This window comes from Podarcis raffonei, chromosome 1 (assembly GCF_027172205.1).
Source record: "Podarcis raffonei isolate rPodRaf1 chromosome 1, rPodRaf1.pri, whole genome shotgun sequence".
Lineage (NCBI taxonomy): Eukaryota > Metazoa > Chordata > Lepidosauria > Squamata > Lacertidae > Podarcis > Podarcis raffonei.
The window spans coordinates 129,982,311-130,008,414 of record NC_070602.1 but is presented as its reverse complement, the minus strand read 5'-3'; the positions used below and the strand labels follow the sequence as shown (position 1 = coordinate 130,008,414).

Sequence of the window (26,104 nt, the reverse complement as noted above, 5' to 3'; positions counted from 1 at the left end):
TTGGTATGCTTAGCCTGGAAAAAAGGAGACTGAGCGGTGGTATGATAGCCATCTTGAAAGATCTAAGGGCTGCCACAGGAAAGATAGAGGAAGCTTGTTTTCTCCTGCTCCGGAGGGTAGGACATGAACCAATGGCTTCAAGTTACAGGAAAGGAGATTCAGACTATACATCAGGAAGAACTTTCTGATGGTAAAAGCTGCTGAACAATGGAACAGACTCTTTGGGAAGGTGGTGGCCTCTCATTCTCTGGAGGTTTTAAAGCAGAGGCTTTAGTTGTAATGATGCTTTAGCTGAGATTCCTGCATTACAGGGGGTTGGACTAGATGACCTTTGGGGTTGGGGACCAACTCTACAATTCCATGGTTCTATGAACCCCCCCTTTTTTATTTGTACGCTACCTTTCCACAGTTAAAACAATGCTCAAGGCGGCTGCCAATATGAAAAGATTGACATGATTACAAACATAGCAAAGTAGTCAAAAATAAATAAAACACATTCAAAACTTCATAACCAAACTGAACAATTTCCACATAAAAATGAAGATACAAAAAGTTAGTATCAGTAATATCAGTTAATACCAGTAACAACAGCAAAAACTCCCAACAAACTTTCCCCAAAATACCCCAGTACAGTGGTACCTCGGGTTAAGTACTTAATTCGTTCCGGAGGTCCGTTCTTAACCTGAAACTGTTCTTAACCTGAAGCACCACTTTAGCTAATGGGGCCTCCCGCTGCCACCGCGTTGCCGGAGCCCAATTTCTGTTCTTAACCTGAAGCACTATTTCTGGGTTAGTGGAGTGTGTAACCTAAAGCGTATGTAACCCGAAGCGTATGTAACCTGAAGCGTATGTAACCCAAGGTACCACTGTACTTGCTGGGCAGCAGCAGTCCTTATGAGGCCTGTAAGGCCTCACCTTGGGCCAGGTGGAGAGTGGAAAAGTCCTGCTTTTCTCCTTGCCATCTTTTCTCCTCAAACACTTCCCTATTTCTGCTCTATGGTAGATAGGCGAATACCAGTAGCAGATCTGTTGCCATCTACAAACTAAACCATACAGTGGTGCCCCGCAAGACGAACGCCTCGCAAAACGAAAAACTCGCAAGACGAAAGAGTTTTCCGTTTTGGGGGTGCTTCGCAAAACGAATTTCCCTATGGGCTTGCTTCGCAAGAAGAAAGCCCATAGGGAAATCTCCGCCGGCCTTCAGAAGAGGTCCTGGACCTCTTCTGAAGGCCGGCGGGGGGCAAAAGTCTTTGCTCCCCCCCGCCTGCCTTCCTGGGATAGTAGAGAAGCGCAGCGCGTTTCTCCGCTATCCCGATGGCTTTTGAAGGCAGCGCTGCCGCCCGCCACCATTTTAAAAGCCCCCGGGACAGCGGAGAAGTCTCCGCTGTCCGGGGGCTTTTAAAATGCTGGCGGGCGGCAGCGCAGCGTTCGCTGCCGCCCGTCAGCATTTTCAGATCGCCCCGGGACAGCGGAGAAGTCTCCGCTGTCCCGGGAGCTTTTAAAATGCTGGCAGGCGGCAGCGAAGCGTTCGCTGCCGCCCGCCAGCATTTTCAGATCGCCCCGGGACAGCGGAGAAGTCCTTGCCCCCCCCAGCCTTCAGAAGAGGTCGGGGGACAGACTGTCCCCGGACCTGGTCTGAAGGCGGTTTCCCTAGGAACGCATTGATTTTCAATGCATTCCTATGGGAAACCGTGCTTCGCAAGACAAAAAACTCGCAAGAAGAAAAAACTTGCGGAACAAATTAATTTCGTCTTGCAAGGCACCACTGTATTCACTAGCAACTTTTAGGCATCAAGGTAATGTAGTGGGTTGCTGAGCCAAACTTACTACAGCCCGTAAAATAAATTACAAAAGCATTAGTATGTCTTTAGGACATACCAAAAAGAGCTTAAAAAATGCACTGCATATGCTATCTGCGGATTCAAAAACACAACCGTTCGTTAGTTGCAGAGTTGACAGACAAGTAGAAACAGCAAGATGCCAGAAGGCAACACCTGCAATCTTGAATTCTTACCTCCAACAGTCTAAGTGAACCATCCTTCCTGCATAATTACATAGGTAATTATTAAGCAATAACAGGGTTGCAATTGTTGAACTTTGTAGCTTGCGGCCAATAAAATTCGTTTTTGTTCTGTTTAATAAAAGGTAGTTGTAAGGACTGAATGGTGTTCTACCATCCCCACCATATAGCTCCCCACTCCCCGCATTGCAACTACTAAACTTGCTTTTCACCTTGCCAATCCCATTACGGAAGCCACTTTTCTGTTCTATTCTGTACCTCTCTTTGCACCTGTTTTCAGCTTCAATACCCATGCCCCTCTCCTTTTGTGGCAATCGACACATAACTATTACTGGGATTTTACACTTCAAACTTTGTGATACAGCTCCCTGCTAAAATGCATAAAATAAACTTAGATATTGCTCTGTCCATCTGTAGTAAATTAAATAAGTTTATCAAATATATACTTAGAATACAAATATATAATACACAAGGAAATAAATCTAATAGTATAATATTTAATGCATAATTTCATTATTTACTGTTATCATTCTCCATGCTGTTGTTATGCTATCATTTCAGCAGTGAGGTCTCAAATGCTTCAATTTCAAATTTTTGCTTACAAACGTGAGACCAGGATTTTTCAAACTGTTCCTTTTTCTGCCTCCTTTCCCTCAGTTGTACCAATTTTGTTTATTCAGCAAACTATTTTTGTACTGTAGGAGTTGCGAGTATATGCCATTTTGTGACCAGTAACATTCATGTAGTTATTAACAAACAGCCACCTAAAATATGCCGTTATGATAGCATGTCTGTTTTCATATAACTGTGAAGTATTAATAAGGAGTTTAAAGGTAAATAATAATGAGTCAGTTTCAGTGTTTTAATAATCTTTTCTCAGTATTATTTCACCATTTCACAAGCTCCATCACATGTGCATGAAATCAACTCCAGATTTTCCACATTTCCAACTTTGAATTGTGATCGGAAATGTAAAAGGTAAAGGTAAAGGTACCCCTGCCCGTACGGGCCAGTCGTGTCCAACTCTAGGGTTGTGCGCTCATCTCACTTAAGAGGCCGGGAGCCAGCGCTGTCCACAGACACCTCCGGGTCACGTGGCCAGCGTGACGAAGCTGCTCTGGCGAGCCAGCACCAGCGCAGCACACGGAAACGCCGTTTACCTTCCCGCTATAAAGCGGTACCTATTTATCTACTTGCACTTAGGGGTGCTTTCGAACTGCTAGGTGGGCAGGAGCTGGGACCAAAAGATGGGAGCTCACCCCGCTGCGGGGATTCGAACCGCCGACCATACGATCGGCAAGTCCTAGGCACTGAGGTTTTACCCACAGCGCCACCCGCGTCCCATGAACGGAAATGTACGGGGAGCCAATGTAGATCCTTTAGGACTGGTGATATATGGTCCAGTCAGCCACTCCCAGTCACTAGTCTAGCTGTTTTATTTATTTATTCAATAATTTATACCCCACTCTTCAAATGTATATGCATTAATCAAAGATACTTACAGCAATTAAGATACCCTTTTAAAAACAGCAGCTAAAATGCAAAGCTCATCACAGAACACATTATTTGCCTGGTGAGGCAAAACCTTGCAAGAACAGAAAAGTATTTAAAACAGCAGAAGGCAGCAAACAAACCATTGAAGGCTGACTGAACCAACTATGCTTTGGGATTTTTAAAGGTATTTACTATCAGTACAGGGTAAGTGCAATATAGACCCATGGGCAAGCACTCACTAACAGCCTTGCTGTCATATTCTGAACCAACTGAAGCTTCTCAAAGCTCTTCAAAAAGGTAGCCACATATGTGGCTACATGCAGCCAATGTAACAATTCAATCTGGATTATTAATTTAAACTGTGTGTTACCAGTTACTAACCCTCTTAATTCCCCCGTTTAGGTATTTGTTAGTATTTTTAAAGCCTTTTGGTAATTATGAACAGCAAGGTGCCACCCAGTCAGCAGTCCCCAAATAATTCCCTGAAAGTGAAAATACGAAACCATGTTTTTTTTAATCTTGTAGATCAAGTGTCTCTATGTAAAGAGAATATCTCAGATGAAAACATTTTCATGGATTGCTTTACAAGGGATGGTAACTTCATGATCATTCTTCGCCAAATCACAATTCCACATCAAGTTAAAACAAGCATGAATGGAAGAGGAAGGAAGCTCTTATTTACGTCCTTACTTAAACAAAAAACCTTATGTCACTAAAACAGCTGTGCAGCGTATTGGCATGGTTCAGATAGATCACTGTGTGCGAATAACATCCCAATAGAACAATTATTTTCCCTTCCTCATAAATATCCTCCTTGGCATGAAGACATGTCTACTGAGATTTACATGAACCAGTTCCAGGACACAAGAAAGACTGCTATCAAACTTACTTCACCATCCCAATTTGGTCAGTTGTATTTTGGTTTAGTAAGTCAAGATATACTGGGACGCAGGTGGCACTGTGGGTTAAACCACAGAGCCTAGGACTTGCCAATCAGAAGGTCGGCGGTTCAAATCCCCGTGACCGGGTGAGCTCCCGTTGCTCGGTCCCTGCTCCTGCCAACCTAGCAGTTCAAAAGCATGTCAAAGTGTAAGTAGATAAATAGGTACCGCTCCGGTGGGAAGTTAAACGGCGTTTCCGTGTGCTGCTCTGGTTCACCAGAAGCGGCTTAGTCATGCTGGCCACATGACCCGGAAGCTGTCTGCGGACAAACGCTGGCTCCCTCGGCCTATAGAGCGAGATGAGCGCACAACCCCAGAGTCGGTCACGACTGGACCTAATGGTCAGGGGTCCCTTTACCTTTAAGTCAAGATATGAACAAAACTTGTGCCTGCACAGGCAACTCCACTGCTCTCTACTCCTTTGCACAACTCACAATTAAAACAGGATGCCTTCAGTTAAACATAGTTTTCTATTTTGTCCAAATTGGGGGACTATGGTTACCAGCCTTAGAACAATCTAAAACAGTGGTTCCCAGAGTGGATGGTACCACCCCCTGGGAGTGGAGGGTTACCTGAGGTGCTAAGATAAGGTTACCAGCGGGGACAGTCCCCGGATTTACAAATCAGTCCCCATACAAAATCCATTGAAAAGTGTCCCCGGATTCATTGAAAAAAATCTGGTAACCTTATGCTAAGAGGGAAGGTGGTGGCACAGGGGTGCTGGAGGTGTAAATGTCTATCAGACTTTGAAAAGACTTTGTATCACTGGAACAAATTCATCAATTTTGTTGAATTAAATAAAATAGTTTTAATTGGATTTTGAATAAATGTGCAATTAACTGTTATAGTTTTGAATTTTATTTGTTGTTATATTCCTTAGTGGGTTATGCAAATCACTTTTCTGAATAATGCTTTTCAAAGGGCAGGGAGCACCGAGGACGAGTTTATGGAACCAAAGGAGCGGTGGCCACAAAAAAGGTTAGGAACCACTGTTTCAAATTGCTCAATTGCTTGTGCTACAAAGAGAGGGGCAAAGGGCTAATTCATGGTTCACATCATTAAGTTGACATATGATCATTAGAATGAAGCCACTGTGTGAAGAGTTAATCCTTTCCAGTGGTTTTCATATCTGAAATAAATCAAAGAGAGTTTGTGCAGTTTTAAGTATGATCAAAAACTAGAATTTACAGCTGGTTAGCAAACTCTAGTTGACAGAGCATGATAGGTGTAAACCACAGCAATTATCTGTGTTAATGTAAAATCTATTACTTAATATTAGTAAGGGAAGGGCTAGTACAATTTTCATATGACAAGGCAGAATGGGAGAATAGAATACCAGCCCATAATCACCACTGTTGAGTGGTGATTTCGAAGAATCTAATTTGCAACTTAGGCAATTAACCAATTGCACCGATGAATCAATTACAGACTTTTTTAAAAGGCTTTATTAAGAATGATACAGTACAGAAATAAGGCCTTATAATATTGACCTTGAATTTGGATATTAATTAAAAGATGTAGCAATTTTTAACAAGTCTTACTTCCTATACTTAAAACTTCTGCTACCTGATAACCATGAAAAACTAAAAGTGGACAGAACAGAAATGGATGTCATGTGACAGGATTCAGAGAATCAGCTCCTCCAGACTATTATCAGAGTCCTGTCCCACTCACTTAGAAGTTCCCATAACATAAATGTGATTCTATAAAATGGTCAATAGACTGGTCAGGTAATGTGAAGTAGCAATAATATTCTTCAAACATTAAATTTACTAGATTCTGGGCAAAACTGTGTGAGTATGTGCAAAGGAAGGGAGGGGACATTGAAGGCCCTTATGCACAATTTCCCCCCAGGCGGAATCATTGTTGCACCTCACACAATGGTGAGACCTGGGCAAGTGAGCAGGCTGTGATTCAGAGCCTTGTTATTTGGCTTAATGCAATCAGCTGAGCAGCAGGCTGACTTGTTGCTTATGGGAGTGGGACTTTTTGAACAGACCTGCCAAGGGCGGTAGATCTCCTGCAGCAGGCCAACACCAATCACCCTTCAGGTACACCACAAGAACAAAGGTGTCACCTCAAATTGTATTTTTACTGCTTTCTCCCGTTTTCTGTGGGGAGAGGTGTATAAGGTTTTATCATCAGGTTGCATATGAACCTGAAGACATTCATTCCTACACCTTCTTAGGGTGACAACCTGATACTGGACTAGTTTTTGGTTCTTCAGGTGAGAGATGAGGGAAGTAGGTGGTATTTATACAAGGCATTCATTCTTAAGGGGGAAGTGTTATTGCTTGGCTATTGTATTGTATTGAACTTTATTACGGCCATTGGCCCATCACACGACAGTTTCCCATACCAACATAATGTACTTAAACCTCCAAATTTAAAACCGCCAAAACTTACAAAAAACAGACAAGAACCAAAGCAAAACAAAAACAAAAGACCAACATCATACATTACAATAAATTTGTAACATAAACATCGCCCTCTACTCATAAATTAGTAGAAGACATCAATGGTGATATCACCTAATTACATCCTAAAACATAGATCATAGTTTAGAGGGATTATCCGAGCCGCACAGGAGTCTGTTTCTCTTCTTTAGGGATAGAACGCTGATCAAGAATCTGGCAACCATGAGTGATCTTAGGGGGTCATCATCATTTAATAGATATCTCAGTTTGGCTTCATTCGTTATTGCTTGGCTGCTGATAGATACACAGACAGACGATAGATATAGATAGATAGAATATCTATCTATCTATCTATCTATCTATCTATCTATCTATCTATCTATCATACTGCCCTTCTTCCAAAGATCACAAGGTGGTTTAAAGCACAAAAATACAAAATAAAAACACAAATACATAATGTAATAAAACAGACAAAGAAAGAAAAAACCATTAACCTCCCTCCCACCCTACAAACACATTTAAAAGGCCATTGAGTTGCAGACTAATAGTGGGGATAGATTGTCTCCACCAGTAACCCTGCGTGAGAGGTGAGGGGGCATTATTGGCAGGAAAGTTTTATTTAGGAGAGGGTCAAAGTCTCATGGTGTAGACATGTGAGTCGGTGGTTGATGTTAGATTGAATTATAGGAGTGGTTGCGATGAATGAATAGTTTAACTGGCGGGCATGCTAGAAGACTGAGGTTTGAGTATGTTGGTTTATAGCATTTATCTGTTTGTTCTAAGCGTTGATTACGAAAGGGTGCTCTTGAATAGAAGTGGGTGGCATTTTTTGCTTCAGTTAGATTAAGCTGTCTTTATCGCTGGAAAGGAGGGGCTAGGAATTTAATTAGATCAGTTTGTTTAAGTATATGATTGACTGGTCATATGGTGGTTTGGAAAGAGTTTGCTTTTTATTTTGCTTAGTTGTCAATTATATTATTTTAAAATGTGGGCTTTTTATTATGTAGTTTATTATAATTTGTAGTATTTTACTGCTATTTTTAGAGGTCATTTTGTTTAGTTGTTTAGCTGCTAACTATGTTCTAAAACTTGGCATTTTCAGTGTATTTCTGTAGCTTATGCTGATATTAGACAATGCCCAGACTGGTTGTTAATTGTGATGTTCTATAATGTGAATTTGTTTCAATACTTTATTATTTATACTCTATGTTTTAAAATATACTGGCAACTGTTTAAAATCTCCCCCTCCCAAATATAAGTGATACACGACTTGCCTAAATAAATAAAATAACAAGAGACTTTTAATCATCAGTGGGTTTTACATTTATGCCAATTGCAAAATATAAGTTTGTTAACAGTAACTGCATCTATGCCTCAACCAGCAAAGTACTGTTTGCCCCTCTACAGCCTCCTGTGGCCACCAAAATCTGTTTGAGGGTCCCCCAACCCTTAAGAACAGACTGGGGGCTCCCAGAAAGGGGAACTGGCAACAATCCTCTCCTTCCCTTCTGCCCATTAGCTGATGTCTCAGTGGAGCAACTGCAAAAGATGCCCCAACTGGATTCCACACATATGCCATTCTCACACATTGTTAATCCATAGTCTAGCCCAGATAAAAATTGCAGGTTCTCCATACCAACTGATTTTGGCCACTGATATTAGCACTAGAATGGTCTTCCACTCTACTACACACTAGAGTGTTCTTCCTTCAGCATGGTCTCCATAATTTACCAAACTGAATTTCATTGTCGTAACTCTACGTATCAACATAAAACTATCAACATAAAAAGATGACAAACAACACGATACATCTTCATAAGGCAATTTCAAGAAGATGACTAAAAACAATGATTTTAACAGACTGCCCAAGCTCATGGGGCCACCATGTAATTGGCTACGAAAAGCTATTTTTCTTTGTCATTAGCTATGGGGCTTCATAGGTGTGGCCAATAGCCTGTGTTTTCAAACTGTATACCAACATCTTTGTACACAACCTTTGTCAGAATTTAAGGGGACTGCTTCTAAGACTTACAAGCTTCTCATCAATGTGTCCATGTGGTCTATAGTGGAATTGAAATATGCATAGGAAGAAGATCTCAGGATAAAAATAGACGATTCCAATTTAGAATGTTTGTAGACCCACCTGCCCCTGAAATCTATTTCTGCTAAAATTAAGAAGGCAGTTCTCAATATTGTATTTCATTGGCACTGGATCCTGGTGAAACATCATAGTACTAATCCAAATATATTTCCATTGTGCTGGGGGGTTGTGGGTGGAACTGTACATATGTTAAGCATTACAATGATTTTTTTCTACAATTTCGGGCAACTCCTAAACCCAGATCCTCGTTTCCCACTACTGTCAAAAGATAGTGAGTTAGATTTTTCTGCGTAACACAAGGGATTTGTTGCTTTATAGCTGGCAATAGTGCAGGCACAGATAGCACGCCACTGGAAATGCAAAATAGGGTTGTGAAAGAAAGGATGGTTGGACAGGATCTTGTCTGTGGCACTCTCAGAAAAGCTCACTTACAATAGTAGACTGGTCCACAGCACTTCAAAACAGGATTGTTTTGAATCAATTTGGTTCCTATTTTTATGTTGTGTTTACAGAAAGTCAACTGTCAGGTCCCCAGTTACTCAGGTATCACTTTGGAGAGGACTAATTCTTCCACATGATGATAAGCTTAAAACAATAAGTGACCATCTACTTGCTCATCTACAGCTTCTGGAGCAACAGAACATGGTGATGGAAACCAGAGCACACAGAAACGCCGTTTACCTTCCCGCCGCAGAGGTACCTATTTATCTACTTGCACTGGTATGCTTTCAAACTGCTAGGTTGGCAGGAGCTGGGACAGAGCAACGGGAGCTCACCCCGTTGCGGGGATTTGAACCACCGACCTTCTGATCGGCAAGCCCAAGCGGCTCAGTGGTTTAGACCACAGAACTACCTGCATCCCTACTGCTCAACTACAAAGGTGTCAACTAAGAGGTTAACAGTAAAAATTAAAACCATAATATATAAAAGTGAGACATAAACATGAAATAAAAAATGGCTACTGACCAGTATAAAAATGTAATAAGAAAGTAAGTAAATGGCTTGTGCACCATACACTAAAAGATTATCGTCCTAACTACAGGTCTCTGTGGTCTCTAAGAATGACTGAGAAGAACACTCTCCTGACTGACAACGTCCTCTGTGTGCCAAATGCAAACGAAGAACTGCACTGAGCTACTTTGATGACTGCTTCACATCTAAACTTCCTCAAGATATTTTGAGCTGTAGATGACAGTCAATAAAAGTCTCTACTTGTCAAGAGTACATAACTTTCAATAGAGTCTAATAATATACACCACTGTGTTGTGTGAACCCAGCAACTACTGACATAATTGTTGTATGTGCTCTCTGCCATAATTGGAACTAAAGTAGTTTATCCTTAGAATGAATGGCTTAGAGACTGGAGTGTTTCAACAAAAGACAGATCTCGACAGAAATTTCTCACTCTGGATCAACCAGCATATCCACATTTTATTTAAATTAAAGACAGCTGGAAGGTTTTATGAAGCAAGGATAAAAATAGGCATCTATCCAGTTGACAGAGGGATACCCCTGCCAAACTGTTTCCCTTGTGAAACAATCAGCTGCTTGGCGGTACTTGATCCATTCTCAAGAAAATTTAAAAAACGGTTATGGAAAATGCATCTTGCATACAAGTGCCAAAATGAAGCAAACTCCCTAAACTAGTTAAATATCTCATTTTATATAAAACTAAATTATATACGCCTGAGGAGAGAGAAGGATTGTACTATGTTTAGCGCAATCAACCAGGATGTAGGATTAATAGCCTTTATTGCAATGTTTTTAGAAAAGGTGGAGGGTAAAGAGGAATAATTAGATCCTTGTATCTCATCTATTTGTAATAGAAAGAGAGAATATGAATTAATACATAGGCAAAGCCACTTGCTGTTAAGAACAACTTTTCAAAAGCAAATTTTTTCAGAGTGCCCTTTCCTCTGTCTCTGCATCCTATTATGGTGCTTTGAACTCCATATTTTGAAGAGTTATTACATCTTATAGTCAAACACTATTAAAAGGTAAGCAGGATTATTCTGGTTAGGACAGGACAGGACAAGACAGCTTTCACACTCATGCACACCTGACCTCCCAGTGCAAATGGCTTAGATTTTTATGAGAAGTCAAACACTTTAGCAACAGTACAGTCGTACCTCGTTTTGAGTCCATCCCGTTTAGGGTCCATTTCGTCAAACGTCTGCGGCAAACCCGGAAGTACCGGAACAGGTTACTTCTGGGTTTGCCGCTCACGCACGCGCAGAAGCTCTAAATCGCGCTCCGCGCATGTGCAGCGTGGCGCTTTGTTGAGCATCCCTTTTGCCGGGCGTCTGGGGCTCCGGAACAGATCCAGGACGCAAAAGGAGGTACGACTGTATGCGCAGCATGTGCAAGGTTGTAAATGGAAGCAGTTCAAGACTAACAAGAGGAGATATAGTAAGATAGGGGATTTCCTTAGATTTATTTGAATCAGACGGTCTACGGGCCAAGAGTAGCTTTCACCATAACAAAACAAAACCACTCCATAGTTACATAGAGAAAAACCTGAAAATACAAAATACTAAAACCTAAGCAGCAAAATAATAAAACAATGTGACAAACATGAAATAAAAGTCATAGAAGTGTTTTGCTATTATTGGCATAATGCTGAATCCTTCCTTGAAGCAGATAATGATGACCACAACTTCTAGGATTAGTCAAAATGTTTGAGAAAACACTGTACAGTACTGTACTTTATCTTTGTGGATTTCTGAATGGTAGCGACACATAGTATTCTCATGGAATCAAGTTCTCTTTCATTTTCATCTACAGTGGTACCTCGGGTTACAGACACCACTAACCCAGAAATAGTACCTCGGGTTAAGAACTTTGCTTCAGGATAAGAACAGAAATCGCACGGCGGCGGCACAGCAGGCCCCATTAGCTAAAGTGGTGCTTCAGGTTAAGAACAGTTTCAGGTTAAGAACGGACCTCCAGAACGAATTAAGTACTTAACCCGAGGTACCACTGTATAACTTCCTGCCCCGGCGACACAGAAAATGTTGCAAGTGTATTGCCATTTTGTTGCTCCACTTGAGTCATTTATTTTGGTTTCCTCCCTGATCCCCCCCACTAAGGTTGCTCCCGCCCCAGTAAAAGCTATTCATTAATGACAGCCATAGTCTTTCATAATTTTACTAGGGCCATAGGTTCTATTTGTTTTGTAGCCTACTTCAATCCTTCAAAATTGAACCAGCCCTCCTACTTTAAGGCTCATGTAAACAAAAGGAACTGTAGTGAGAGATGAGGAAGGGGGTACAGCATTTGAGACAAGAATTGTTACCTTAGTAAAGAAGTGATCAATCACTGATCAATGTTAGGTAGCAGACAGACTTGCTCTTAAAGTTCTATTCACCTTACAGATTCAGTAACATATATTGGCATGGGAGTGGGAAGAACTGTAGAACAAGAGAGGAGGATAGGGATGAGGGCGTCCTGGGTGCAAGGGAGAGTTGGGAAAAGGAGGCAGAGAAAAGGGGACTGAATTTTATAAGGGTGTGTGCACAAAGGGGGCTGCATATAGGAGAGAGGATCAGGCATGGAAATAGGGGTGAACTGTGTGCAAGGGAAAGTTGAGAAAAGCAAGGACGACTTTTTACAAGAGTAATTGCCACCTGAACTTTTCCCTTGGTGAGCACCTGAGCAACAAACTGAAACTAACCTTGCTCCTGGAACCACCAACGTCACATGCATATCCACCCAAGCACAGCGCTGTGTTTAGCCTAGACACATCATGGCTGGGCTAAGGAAACTTTTCAGCTCAAAGGCTGCATTCCCCTCTGGGCAACTTTCCAGAGCCCACATGCCAGCGGTGGGTGGGACTAGAGACAGAAGTGAGTGGAGCAATCAACATGAATTTTAACTTTATGCAGGAGGCTAGTTTCTACACAAATCCCCGCAAGGGACACCTACGCACTCCTGCATTGAAGGGGGTTGGACTATAGGAACCTCAGGGTCCCTTCCAACTCTACGATTCTATGAGTCTGTAGCATGTCTATGCTGAATTTTTTTTGTACTTGTATTGCTTCTTTTATATCTTATATTGTATTACATTGCATTACATTTTGAATTCTATGGAATGCAAATTGCAATACATACATTAGAAGAAACAAAAAAGCAGTAAAAATGCAATTAAAAATCATAACAGCATTTAGCACAGTGCACTGCAACTGCTACAATAGGCAAAAAAAATCATTAAATGGTCCACCGAGACCATGAGCAATTTTCAAGTGGTCCACAAAGGGAAAAGGTTTGGCAAACTGCATTATGCCATAAAAGCAATTCACTTTTAAAGTTAAAAAAAACAGCTTTTAAAACAATGCAGGATGGTCTTCTAGTGAGAATGGTTTTTGTGTGTGTGTGTTAATAGGCATAATAAAATGTGTACTTAAAGTAAAAAGAAAAAACTGAAAAATGTGACCCAGATAGTTTAATGGTTCTGTGGTTCTCATTCATCATTTTAAAAACATCTCTGACCTAGTTTTACATTTCTAATATTTGATATGATTTTGCCAAAGAAACCAGATTACATTTTTTTTTTTACACAAAGACAGTGCAACTGTTTGGAATGCTGAGCCATTACTAGATAATGCTAGCACCTAACATCCTATAGTCCCAGAAGGGATAAACTATAGACTATACCCACAGCAGTCATATACACAACATTTTTAGAAAAATACAAAGGCCCTTGTTCACACATACTAAGCTGCTGTTTGTTTAACAAAGCATGACTGAACAACAAGCAGGTGATCAAACAAACCATGGCTTTTTTCTCCAATTCTTGATTTGTTTTCCAGTTGATCATGCTTTGTAGCTAGATTGCACACCTGGGTTGGGATGGGCAAACAAACCATTGCTATGGAAGAGTGCCAGGTTTACAAGTAATACCAAACCATAGTTAAAATAAACCAAATTAATAAACCTACAAAAAGCATGGCTTCAGATTGTGGGTTTTAGCATGTCCATATATATGTAGCTCAGCAGGGTTTGGGTAATCAAAAAACTATGGTGTTAGAAACTCAGGTATATAAGCTAATCACCAAATGGGACCTTAAACTTGGGTTACAGTTGCCACAACGGTATGTCTAGGGACCCTTCCCCAAGATCTTATTATGATAATCATAATCATTTCTATACCACTTTATGTTTTAAAGGGGAAAAAATCCTCAAAGTTCACATTAAAACATCAAATAAAACAATTCAAAATAAAACAAATTTAAGTTTCAAGGAAAATATTTCAGATCCTTCTCTGTGACATTTTGCTTTTCCCATGTTGATTTACCTACTTAATTTATACACCTGCCCCATAGCAGAAGTACTCTAGGAAGTCAGTGTGGTGTAGCGGTTAGAGTGTCAGATTAGGATCTGGGAGGCCAGAGTTCAAATCCCCACTCAGTCATGAAGCTCACTGGGTGACCTTGGGCCAGTCACAGCCTCTTAACCTGCCTCACAGGGTCACCGTAGGGATTAACTGAGGAGGTGGTGAACCATGTACTCTTTGGACAAAAAGGTAGGATATAAATTCAATAAAAGGGACCCGGGTGGCGCTGTGGGTGAAACCACAGAGCCTAGGGCTTGCCGATCAGAAGGTCGGCGGTTCGAATCCCTGTGACGGGGTGAGCTCCCGTTGCTCTGTCCCTGCTCCTGCCAACCTAGCAGTTCGAAAGCACATCAGAGTGCAAGTAGATTTGCCAGAAGCGGCTTTGTCATGCTGGCCACATGACCCGGAAGCTGTACGCCGGCTCCCTTTGCCAATAAAGCGAGATGAGCACCGCAACCCCAGAGTCAGTCACGACTGGACCTAATGGTCAGGGGTCCCTTTACCTTTACTAAATGCAATAAATAAGCTCTTCTGCTTACCAGCTTAAGAAAGCTGGAAGGGCCAACCAGACAGAGATGTCATTTGCCAACCTGACATTCCAGAGACCTCCATGTGGTCAGTTGGAACTGTGCCAGTCACAAAACGTGCCTGACGCCTAACAATTACTATATAATGCTTGCAGGATATCAGCAATGGTTTTCCTACTGGATATAAGGATGAATTGTAAGTCTGGAAGGGCAAGCTTGATTTTTTAAAAATATAGAACTAGTGATATCGTGTCACATATGAGTCCAGAGCATGTACTAAACACACACACTCAAATGATGGACTAGCTTCCCCCTCACCTACAGAAGTCCTAGATTTTTCTTCTTCAAATAAGCCTAGGTTCTTTCAAAGGAGAGATGACATGTTAGAAAATGAAAGGCAGTACAAACATGTAGCCTCAATATAAATGGTGAACAAATTGTAGAACAGGAGAGGGGAGAAATGAAGCTTGGAAAGAAAGAAAAAGGCTATTAACGCAATCCTTGCTAAGGCAGTGGTACACACAAGATGGCCTGGAGTCTCATGTCACTGGTTCAAATCAGCCCTATTTGCTAACATGTTTTCCAAATGAACACTATCTGCATAGCTCATTTCCACCATAATGTTTGTGTAATGGAAATGACAGGGGATAGTCTGAAAAATAACAAAGGTGCAAAATATTTGACACAGTATCCCAGGGCTGTACCAAATGAAGAACCTGTGCAACAAGGAGAAAGGCTGAGAAAAGAGTGATAAATGGAATGAAAAAAGTGTTAAAAGTAGTGTGGCTAGACAAAGATGAAAACTACAGAAATTTGGTCTGCCTCATACATACAGAAATTATCAATGACGGTATAAGGGTGTAACTCATGAGGAAACCAAGCCAGAGTCACAAGATTAAGACAATGAAACATATATCTGATGACAGAAAGAACTTCTGTAAAATAACTTTAGTTGCTCATAATAGATCAAATGGTTTTAAGATACCACTTGAAAAGAAACAAAGAACATCTTAAACAATAACACTGATTATGGCATCAGCTTTTGTGGACCGCAGTCCACTTAATCAGATGCACTGAGTGTAATACAACCATAGGACGCATACATGCATATGGATGGAAGTGGAGTTACAGGGGAAGTGTAATGTAAAAGTACAGTGACCAAAATGGCAGTTTTGGGGATAACAAAAACACTCTGGGCATTGGTCAATTAATCCTCATTTGGTGGACACAGATCTGTAATCTGAATTCAAGCCACAGGTTACAAAACTGAATTGCCTGAAAAAATATGATTTCACGCTGGAGTTTCCTTTTGAAGTTTCCTTGTTCTAATGATAGCCACCTTAAAGTCTGCTGAATAAAGTCTCCTATTATGTCTTCCTACTGGTTTCTGCATTTTGCCATTTCTGATATCATGTTTGTCTGCTTATTCTTTAATACAGAGATTGATCAATTGTAGGATGCAGAAGGGCATTGCTGGCAGATGATGGCATTTAATATCAAAAATTTAAATTTATAAAATCCTTACCTTAATTTTTTTTTAAATTTAAGTGATGTACAAAACAATATAAAAAACAAGCAACGTATCACATAGGGAGAGGAGCAGGTAAATGGACACATGATAATGTGGCTGACATTATTAGACTCTGTAACAGTGCTGCTTGGGTAGATATGGGGACAAAGCTGGCATATGGTTTTTTGCAGTGTCTGGTTCTTGGCATTTATGGTTTTTTTTACCTGGCCTCCTATTGCTGGTTTGTAACTGTACTGGTCTATTACCCAAGGTCTGCAAGATAGGAGTGTCATAAGAACAAGCCATGACAACATTTTCTGGGCCTCTAAAAATGTAAACCAACCAATATATCTACATACAAAAAAAAAAAAAAAAAGCATGCAGAGGAGTGTTTTGAAAATGTGCCACGTGCAGAAATCAACAAGCATCCAAAATATTGTTCCCAAAGCATGATCCAATCACATTCCTCTTTCTCAATAGGGAATAACCTTCCTGAAGATATTATCATAATTAATGATGGAGACAATGGAAGATAAAATCTTTCCAGTTCTCAAATCAGGGATTTATCAAACTCCAGCTATCCAGAGGTAATAGCAAAACTAACTATGGTCTAAAGCCAGGACAGGTTAACAAAAAAATGAAAACAAAAACTAGGACTGAGTTTATACACAGCTGCTGATAAAAATGAGTAGTGAAAATAATCCAAAAGGTTTTCATTTAGCATTAAAAACGGTAAAATAAATGGTATGAGTTGGATGTGTCTAACCCTGAGCCTGACACATCAATGGGCATTAAGTCCCTAAAACCAAATGATGGTGCGCCTCTAGAATATTAAAAAGCAATAAAGTAAGCAAAAATAATATCATTTAAGAGTGTTTTATACACAGGCAACCCCCCCCCCCATTTGTGCATAAGCCCAACCCTAATTCCAGCCTCTTTGAGGTCGAAAAGGACTCATGTGCCAGTGGTTGCACATCAATCAAACGTGCACAGAATGGTTGCTGCCCATATTGGGGGGGGGGGATGGAGGAGACAATGGAAAATAAACTATTTCCAGTTCTCAAATCAGGGATTTATCAAACTTTATCAGGTCTCTTGTACAAATGTTCCAGGGAAGATTTGGTGCTGGAGGGGAGGAAAGAGAGAAAGGATATATGCTTGCCATATTTGTCTTATACAGATTCCAGTTACTAGTCTTGTTCTTTGAGGAAGAATTGCCTCAACCTTGTTTGTACGTACCTGTTGCTAGCTAGTTCCCTCACCTCCCTGCATCCCTGCTCTGAAGCTTAACTTCCTCTTGGTGGGGGGAGGGGACTTCTCATTGGGTCCCAGTTCAAAATAGGGAAAAGGTCCAAAATTTCTCAAAGAGGTGGCTGTGTACGGCAACCCCACCAGCAGGGGAAGCAGCAGCCACCAGGACAAGAGCTGATGGTGCAGGTCAATGAGGAGTCTGGGTTCCAGCTGTGGCTGAAATAAAACACACTTCCTTTTTCAAAGTGGAGAGCAAGACAACTAGGGAGAAGTGGTGCCAGAAGGCAATGCCTTGGAGGGTAGTGGAGGGAGGAGTTCCCAGCCAAGGAATAGCTGCAAGAGCGGCCTGGTTTTTGTCTCCAAGCCTAACATACCAGCTCAGTGCCTCCTCCGCAACAGTAGTATACCTATGGGACCGCCTCTCCCAGTATGCCCCACAGAGGACCTTAAGGTCCATAAAAAGTAACACCCTAGAGGTCCCGGGCCCTAAGGAAGTCAGATTAGCTTCAGCTAGAGCCAGGGCCTTTTCAACACTGGCTCTGGCCTGGTGGAACGCTCTGTCTCATGAGACCAGGGCCCTGCAGGATCTGATTTCTTTCCACAAGGCCTGTAAGACAGAGTTGTTCCGCCTGGCCTTTGGCTTGGAATCAACTTGATCCCCTCCCCCTCTTTCCTTTTCTATTTGGGGACTTCCCTGGCTTTCTTCTGGCCCATGTAGGACCAGTCTGGATAGTTGGCCTTGGTGAAGACTTGACGTTTTCATCCCTTAAAAAGTTTTTGATTTGAGTTCCTACTGAAATGAGGCTAATGTTTTAATGTTGTATTTTAATCTTGTTTTTAAGTTGTATTTCAATCAATTGTTTTTATACCTGGTGTCAGCTGCCCTGAGCCCGGTCTTGGCTGGGGAGGGTGGGTTTAAATAAAATTTCTTCTTCTCCTTCTCCTCCTTCTTCTTCTTTCCTAAGTGTGGCCACCCCTGGGACTCACTGCTAGAGCTGATCCCAGTAATTGTGCATGCTACTTCTCTGCCAAGGGTACTGCAAAAGCCAACTGCCTCACCACCACTTGGTGGGACTCTGCATAGCTATTTGCTATGGAATTGTTCCAGGTTTCCCTGAGCATAATTTCACCTGTGATGCTGTCCTGACCACCCCCCCAACAACAACAACATGACAATACTACCCTTAAACATGCATCTTGTGCCTAAAACATTCTAATAACAGTGGTACCTCTGGTTACAAACTTAATTCGTTCTGGAGGTCTGTTCTTAACCTGAAACCGTTCTTAACCTGAGGTACCACTTTAGCTAATGGGGCTTCCCGCTGCTGCTGTGCCGCTGGCGTGCAATTTCTGTTCTCATCCTGAGGTAAAGTTCTTAACCCGAGGTACTACTTCTGGGTTAGCAGAGTCTGTAACCCAGCGTGTTTGTAACCCAAGGTGTTTGTAACTTGAGGTACCTCTGTAAATGTATAACAACAGAGAAAGGATTTTTAAAAACCCACATACAATAGAATTGCCATAATGTTTAAATGCATTAGTGTTTGATAAATTAACAAACAAGTGAAATCAACAAACAGATGCAACCTCATATGAATATTTTAGATTCCAGAAGAGATTACTGTATTTGCAGACTGATCCTCAATGTGTTCAATAGGAATTGCAGTTTACTCCAAGTATGAATAAGATTACAATCCCAGTTGTGGTCTCCCTCAGCAATATTTCCTACTCACGTGCACTTTCCCCAAACTGTCTCCTTAAAATTGCTTGTTTGTGGAATATCATTGTATTCTGGAATGCAGTGCAAGATACAGAGAAGGGCTACATACCAAGTGAGGCATGGCAAAACAACTAGATCTATATTCTGTACACATAACCGTAAGAGAAACTGGCACATTAACAGCCCGCACTGTCAAATTTAGTCACTGGAGAAAGACACTGAGACGCTGGAATCTGATTCAGCATTTTTCCAGATCCTTACACTTCTCCGCCCCTTCACTTACAAGGGTTGCTTCAGTAAGCAGAGGGCTATAATTTAACAGGGACGCGGGTGGCGCTGTGGGTAAAAGCCTCAGCGCCTAGGGCTTGCCAATCGAAAGGTCGGCGGTTCGAATCCCCGCGGCGGGGTGCGCTCCCATTGCTCGATCCCAGCGCCTGCCAACCTAGCAGTTTGAAAGCACCCCCGGGTGCAAGTAGATAAATAGGGCCCGCTTACTAGCGGGAAGGTAAACGGCGTTTCCGTGTGCGGCTCTGGCTTGCCAGAGCAGTGATGTCACGCTGGCCACGTGACCCGGAAGTGTCTCCGGACAGCGCTGGCCCCCGGCCTCTTGAGTGAGATGGGCGCACAACCCTAGAGTCAAGACTGGCCCGTATGGGCAGGGGTACCTTTACCTTTATAATTTAACAGGCTACACAAAAGTGGCAAAACTGTTCAAATATGATATGTACCTGCATATTTGGTTTCAGGAAACTGAATCTTAGAGGGAGAAAGACAAGTTTTTTCCCCCAAAAGAGTAACCATAAAAATTAATTTGAATTAAACCAGAGAAAACTGTGATAAGCCAGCTAAGAGCCTTTCAGATATAAAATATATTCATTTTGCACTACTTTAGTGTTATCATTAGAATGGTAGCTACCACCTCTTGTAAAAGGCAGGACCCTTGTAAAATATCTGCTTTTGGAACACTTCAAAAGTCCAAAGAAAACCTTTTCTTGTGTCATTGATACCTGCTACGCATCCATTATTTCTTTCACATCTCTGCAGCCTTATTTTTTTCTTGTTGTATATGTTTTCTTGGAACAGGTATATATTCCCCACTACGATTCTTCAGTCTCCTTTACAGATTATCCCTTTCCACCTTTCAGTACCACATTGTCCTTCCCAGAATTCACATGACTTCTGGGCTCTAAACTACATTTTTAATAAACCACCCAGAAGACTTTGGTTGATGGGAAACCTAGAAATCTACTGAGTGAACTTTCGGATACATCAGATGCATCACACTAAACTTGCCTTTGTTAACAACTGTGTGGGGTCTGGGGGTTTGTTTGTTTTTACAATCAAGCAGTATAGAATTTTTATGAAATAATGAAAATAAAAGAGAGATTTCTTACAACTGCTGGTATCATGCAGATCTGTAACAGTGCTAGTTCAAGCAGGCAGTTTCATTACCATTTCTTAAGTTTTGCTCCTTTTTGCACAAGAGGCCAGTATACATTATTGCAAAAACGGCAATTGCCGGGAACAAACATTATCAAACAGTTCTCTACAACAAAAAGCATTTTTCCTACTTCATCCTTCTCATTTCACCAATAATCCTCACCATGCACTAGAAACCTCTCCTCATCCTAATGGTAGCCACCAGCTGTGCCGGCAGGATTCTTCTAACACCATGCCAACCCCACTATTCTCTGTACAGCTATGCGAACACATTCTGAAAGGAAACATTTATTTCACGCCAATCCATGCTTGCATCCCCTTTGCCCTCAAGTTCTTAATTTGCGAGGCTTTCGCGAGAATTATTCCACACGGATTTGCATATCCTTGCAAGAGAGGCGCTATGTTGGTCTGCCAGCTCCACAGGGCGGAGTCCCCCCCTCCCGCCCACTGGCACTGCCTGAATGCCTCAGTCCTGAGCAAACCCTTCCTCTGACAGCCTCTAAGTCCGTTCTGAAAGCTCGGCTAAGTGCTATTTCTTTCCTATTTTTACGTTCAAATCTCTGCCTATTTGACAGCAATCCTCGGGAATGCCGCTGGGAGAGATTTCAGATTTTTGGGGGGGCAGGGGAGAGGGGAGCTAACCAGAGTACTAGACCAACCCCTCTCTCTCTCCAGCGCGCAGCCTGCGCTTAACAGATTCCAGAAGGAAGGAGGGGTGTAAGGGTGGAGGCTGGATCCACAAGCAGTTGGGTATAGCAACAGACAGAGAAGGGATGTACTGTAATGCTGTTTTCTGCTGCAAGCCCATCCCTCCCTTCTCGCATGCAGGCTGGAGGAAAAGGGGACTGGCTCGCTGGGTTGCTTGCTCCGTGGAGACCTTTCCTGCATGCCGAAATGCGCTGTACATAAATACACCCAAGTCGTGCACCCCCCACCAATAATTCAGAAAAGACCCTGCTGCACCCATTCTCCCAATGAAAACACACACACACAGACATACATATGGATATATAGCTATATAGATGTGGATATAGATATAGATATGGATATATAGCTATATAGATGTGGATATAGATATAGATATGGATATATAGATGTGTATATAGATATAGATATGGATATATAGAAATATAGATGTGGATATAGATATGGATATATAGAAATATAGATGTGTATACAGATATATAGATGTGGGTAGAGATATAGATATGGATATAGATGCAGATATAGATATACAGATGTGGATACAGATATATAGATGTGGCTATAGATATAGATTTGGCTATACATGCAGATACAGAGCTATAGATGTGGATGTAGATCTATAGATGTGGATACAGATATAAGCTCATCCCGGGGGTTGGGAGGGGTGGGGCAGGGTGGGGTACATTTCGAAACATGAATCCCTCTCCCAACACTTACTTAGCTGGGTTTTTTTTTTTTTGGGTGGGGGAAGAAGACATTCATACCTCTGACCGCCCCCTCCCCACGCTGCGACCCGCAAGCAGGGACAATAAAAAACCCAGCGAGGGGAGGAAAAGGGGCGGCGGGGGGAGGGAGGGAGGGAGGGAAAGCGGGCGGCAAAGGCCGAAGTACTGGCGGGGGGGGGTCTCTCTCCGGCCCCACCCCACCGCACCCCCTTACTAACATCCCACCCCGGGGTAAGGCTCCGCCGCCTCTGCTCCTGGGGGAGGAGGCGGCGGAAGAAGAGACCCCCCCCCAACCCACTTTCCCTCACACCCACAGCGCCGGGTGTGGGGAGGAAGGTGTGGCGGCGCTCGGGGCTCCGGGGAGGGAAGGCAAGCGGGGCTCTCACCGTGGCGGCGGCGGCTGTTGCTGGACACCCGGCGGCGGCGGCTGCTGCTCCTCCTCCTTTTCCCTCAGCGCCCTGGCTGGGCTTGGCTGCCTCCTCCGCCCGCCCGCCCGCGGAAACCCCTCAAGCCAAGGCTGACGAGATTCCTTCCTTCCTCCGTCGCCTCACAATATCTCTCTCTCACACACACACAAGCCGCAGCAGCCACACCGCGAGCAGCTCCGCGCAGCCGGCCGGGCTCCCTCCTCCTCCTCCTCCGCCCCGCTTCTCCTTCTCCTCCTCCTCCTTCTCCTTCTTCTCCCCTCAGTCAGCTCACTTCCGGCGCGCAGGCCTCGCCGCGCCTCCCCGCCTTTCTCCTCCTGCGGGAGCGGCAAGGAGAGATGCCTCTCGCCCGGCTCCGCTCCGACTGGGCCTCCCGCGCGAGGAGGAGGAGGAAACTAGCCTCGCCCTCTTCGCGCCCCTCCCGCCAATCCGCGGAACGAGAGCTCCTCTGAGCATGCGAAGAGTTCTCCCCCCCACCCCGCCCCTAGGAGCCCTCCGGCGCCGCCTCCAAACAAATATTCGGCGGAGCCCCCTCACAAAACAACAGTTGATGGGCCTTGCCATTCAAATGGCATCATGCGATGGGTTATGTGGGAAGGGGCTTGCCTACTGCCCCCCTCCATAAAATAATAATAATAATAATAATATATATATATATATATATATATATATATATATATATATATATATATATATATTGATATCCCGCCCTTTCCAGCCAAAGCCGGGCTCAGGGCAGCTAACAACAATAAAATAATACAACATTCTAAAACCATTTCATTCTAAAATTAATTCAAATCAAATTGATGGCAACCATTGGGCTAGAGTTCTGTGAAGATTGCCAAAGGAGGGAGTCAGGCTGTGCCCTGGCCAAATAATAATAATAATAATAATAATAATAATAATAATAATAATAATTTGTACCCTGGTTTCCAGAATATGTGCAGAGGAGGGCAGCCTAGAAGATGAAAGGTCTGGAAACCAAACTTTATGAGGAATAAAAAAATAAAAAAATTGTCCAGTAGGACATTAGAGACCCAACTAAGTTTGTTTCTGGGTATAAGCTTTTGTGCGCATGCACACTTCTTCAGATACCAAATTATGAGGAAGAGTTGAGGAAGTTTGGTATCTTTAACTTGGACAATAATAATAATAATAATATTTATACCCTGTCCATCTGGCTGGGTGTCCCCAGTCACTCTGGGCGGCTTACAGCACATAAAAAATGGGAAAACGTTATATGTTTAAAATTTCCCGTTATGGGGTTGACTTCAGATGTCTTCTAAAAGTCAGATAGTCTTGACCATGGGTAGGCAAACTAAGGCCTGGGGGCCGGATCCGGCCCAATCGCCTAAATCCGGCCCACGGATGGTCCAGGAATTAGTGTGTTTTTACATGAGTAGAATGTGTCCTTTTATTTAAAATGCATCTCTGGGTCATTTGTGGGGCCTGCCTGGTGTTTTTACATGAGTAGAATGTGTGCTTTTCTTTAAAATGCATCTCTGGGTTATTTATGGGGCATAGGAATTCGTTCATTTTTTTATTTCAAAATATAGTCCGGCCCCAACAAGGTCTGAGGGACAGTGGGCCGACGCCCTACTGGAGAAGTTGGCTGACCCCTGGTCTTCATGTCTGATGGAAGGGCGTTCCACAGGCCGCCAATATTTTATTTAAATTGGTCATCAATTTCGGTCGGGACCCAAGCGAGGTTCTGGTCACGGAGTCTTCGACTTGGAAAGGACAAAAAGGAATCCTTCTGCCCAATGTGGGGCTCTGACTCACAACCCTGAGATTTAAGATCATGCGCCTCGTGCTTGCCGGCTAAGCTGAGGTTCTTTGCCAAGGCATGAAAAACAGTTCTTTGCACAAATATAAGATGGGTTGCCGGTAGGCCGAGGCGGTAATCTTTCGTAATGTGGCTCCCTGTGCGAGGCCAGAATTTGGTGCCCCCAAGGAATCTTCTGGGACGCGGGTGGCACTGTGGGTTAAACCACAAAGCCTAGGACTTGCCAATCAGAAGGTCGGGGGTTCGAATCTCCGCGACGGGGTGAGCTCCCGTTGCTCGGTCCCAGCTCCTGCCAACCTTGCAGTTTGAAAGCACGCCCAAGTGCAAGTAGATAAATAGTACCACTCCAGCGGGAAGGTAAACAGCGTTTCTGTGTGCTGCTCTGGTTCGCCAGAAGCGGCTTAGTCATGCTGGCCACATGACCCGGAAGCTGTACGCCAGCTCCCTCGGCCAATAAAGCGAGATGAGCGCCGCAATCCCAGAGTCGGTCACGACTGGACCTAATGGTCAGGGGTCCCTTTACCTTTTAAGGAATCTTCTTCATTACAGATCTTCTCAATGTTGTACCCACCCCCTCCCTTTGGCACCCTGTGATGGGGGACCTCCTGCAACACCCTAAATATGTCTCTGCAGTCCTTTTCAGCATATGTGGTGGTCTTGTAGTAAGGTTAAAGCTTACTGGGAAATGGTGTACAGTAATACCTCTGCGAACGTCCGCCTCGTCTAGCGTCCGCTTTGGCGACGTACGCGGCAAACCCGGAAGTACCGGAACAGGTTACTTCCGGGTTTGCCGCTCGCGCATGCACAGAAGCGCTTAATCGCGCTTCGCGCATGCACAGAAACACAAACTGCTCCGCAAAACAAGGTACAACTGTACTGTATAATGAATTGAAAAAGATGTTTAAAATAACGTTTGTAAAAACAACAACAACAACCCAGAACCCTTCCTTTTGGCAATTACAGTCATACCTCGAGTTGAATTTACTTCAGGTTGAGCACGTTCGAGTTGCGCTCCACGGCAACCCGGAAGTAACGGGTATTACAATAATCCTGCCAATGTTCTTATCTGTTTACAGTTTGTAAATATTCCATAAACCATTTCCGTTCTTTTATAAACAGTTTGCTATCTTGATTTCTTATTTTTCCAGTAAGTTTCCCCATTTCTGCATATTCTGTAAGTTTTTGTATCCATTCTTCTTTTGTTGGAACTTCTTTCCATTTTTGGGCAAGTAACATTCTTGCCGCTGTAGTCGCATACATGAATAAATTTATATACAGTTTGGGTAGTTCTGTCCCTATAATTCCCAAAATTCTCTGCTTTGCTAATACAGTGTTAACTCCAGCTTGCTCAGTGTGATTTACTGCTGGCTTGCTCCTTTCAGAAGTAGGGCTGATGACTTTAGTCTCTTGGACCTGCTACTGTTCTTGGGAGAGGGGTGTTTTTAGATGGTACTTAAAAATGTGAATATCTGGCATTGCTGTTTTAGCAGGTCCCCTGTGGCCCTGTACTTCTGTCTCAAAATCCTAACCTGATGCGGCACCTCTGATTAAGTTGGTAGTATTAATATTGTTTAATTTTTATGTCAGCCTGGTGTGTGGCAGCTGTGGGCGGGGGGAGTGATTTACAAATTAGGATCATTAGGGATTGAATTAAAATTGCCAATATCACAATGTCATTACACAAACCCATGGAATACTGTGTACAGTTCCGGG

General features: G+C 42.9%; 1 protein-coding gene across 4 annotated transcripts in view; it reads right to left on the bottom strand.

Moving 5' to 3' along the window:
* RAPH1 (Ras association (RalGDS/AF-6) and pleckstrin homology domains 1) overlaps positions 1-22,984 on the bottom strand; it is a 79,493-nt gene extending 56,509 nt beyond the window's left edge. For 2 of the 4 annotated variants that reach the window (XM_053366013.1, XM_053366020.1), the window contains exon 1: positions 22,567-22,983. The gene's annotated coding sequence lies outside the window, so the exon portion shown is untranslated. Of the gene's footprint in view, positions 1-22,566 lie in introns of all 4 variants that reach the window. The other 2 variants (XM_053366003.1, XM_053366029.1) reach the window with 2 other exon arrangements.
* Positions 22,985-26,104: the final 3,120 nt, after the last annotated feature.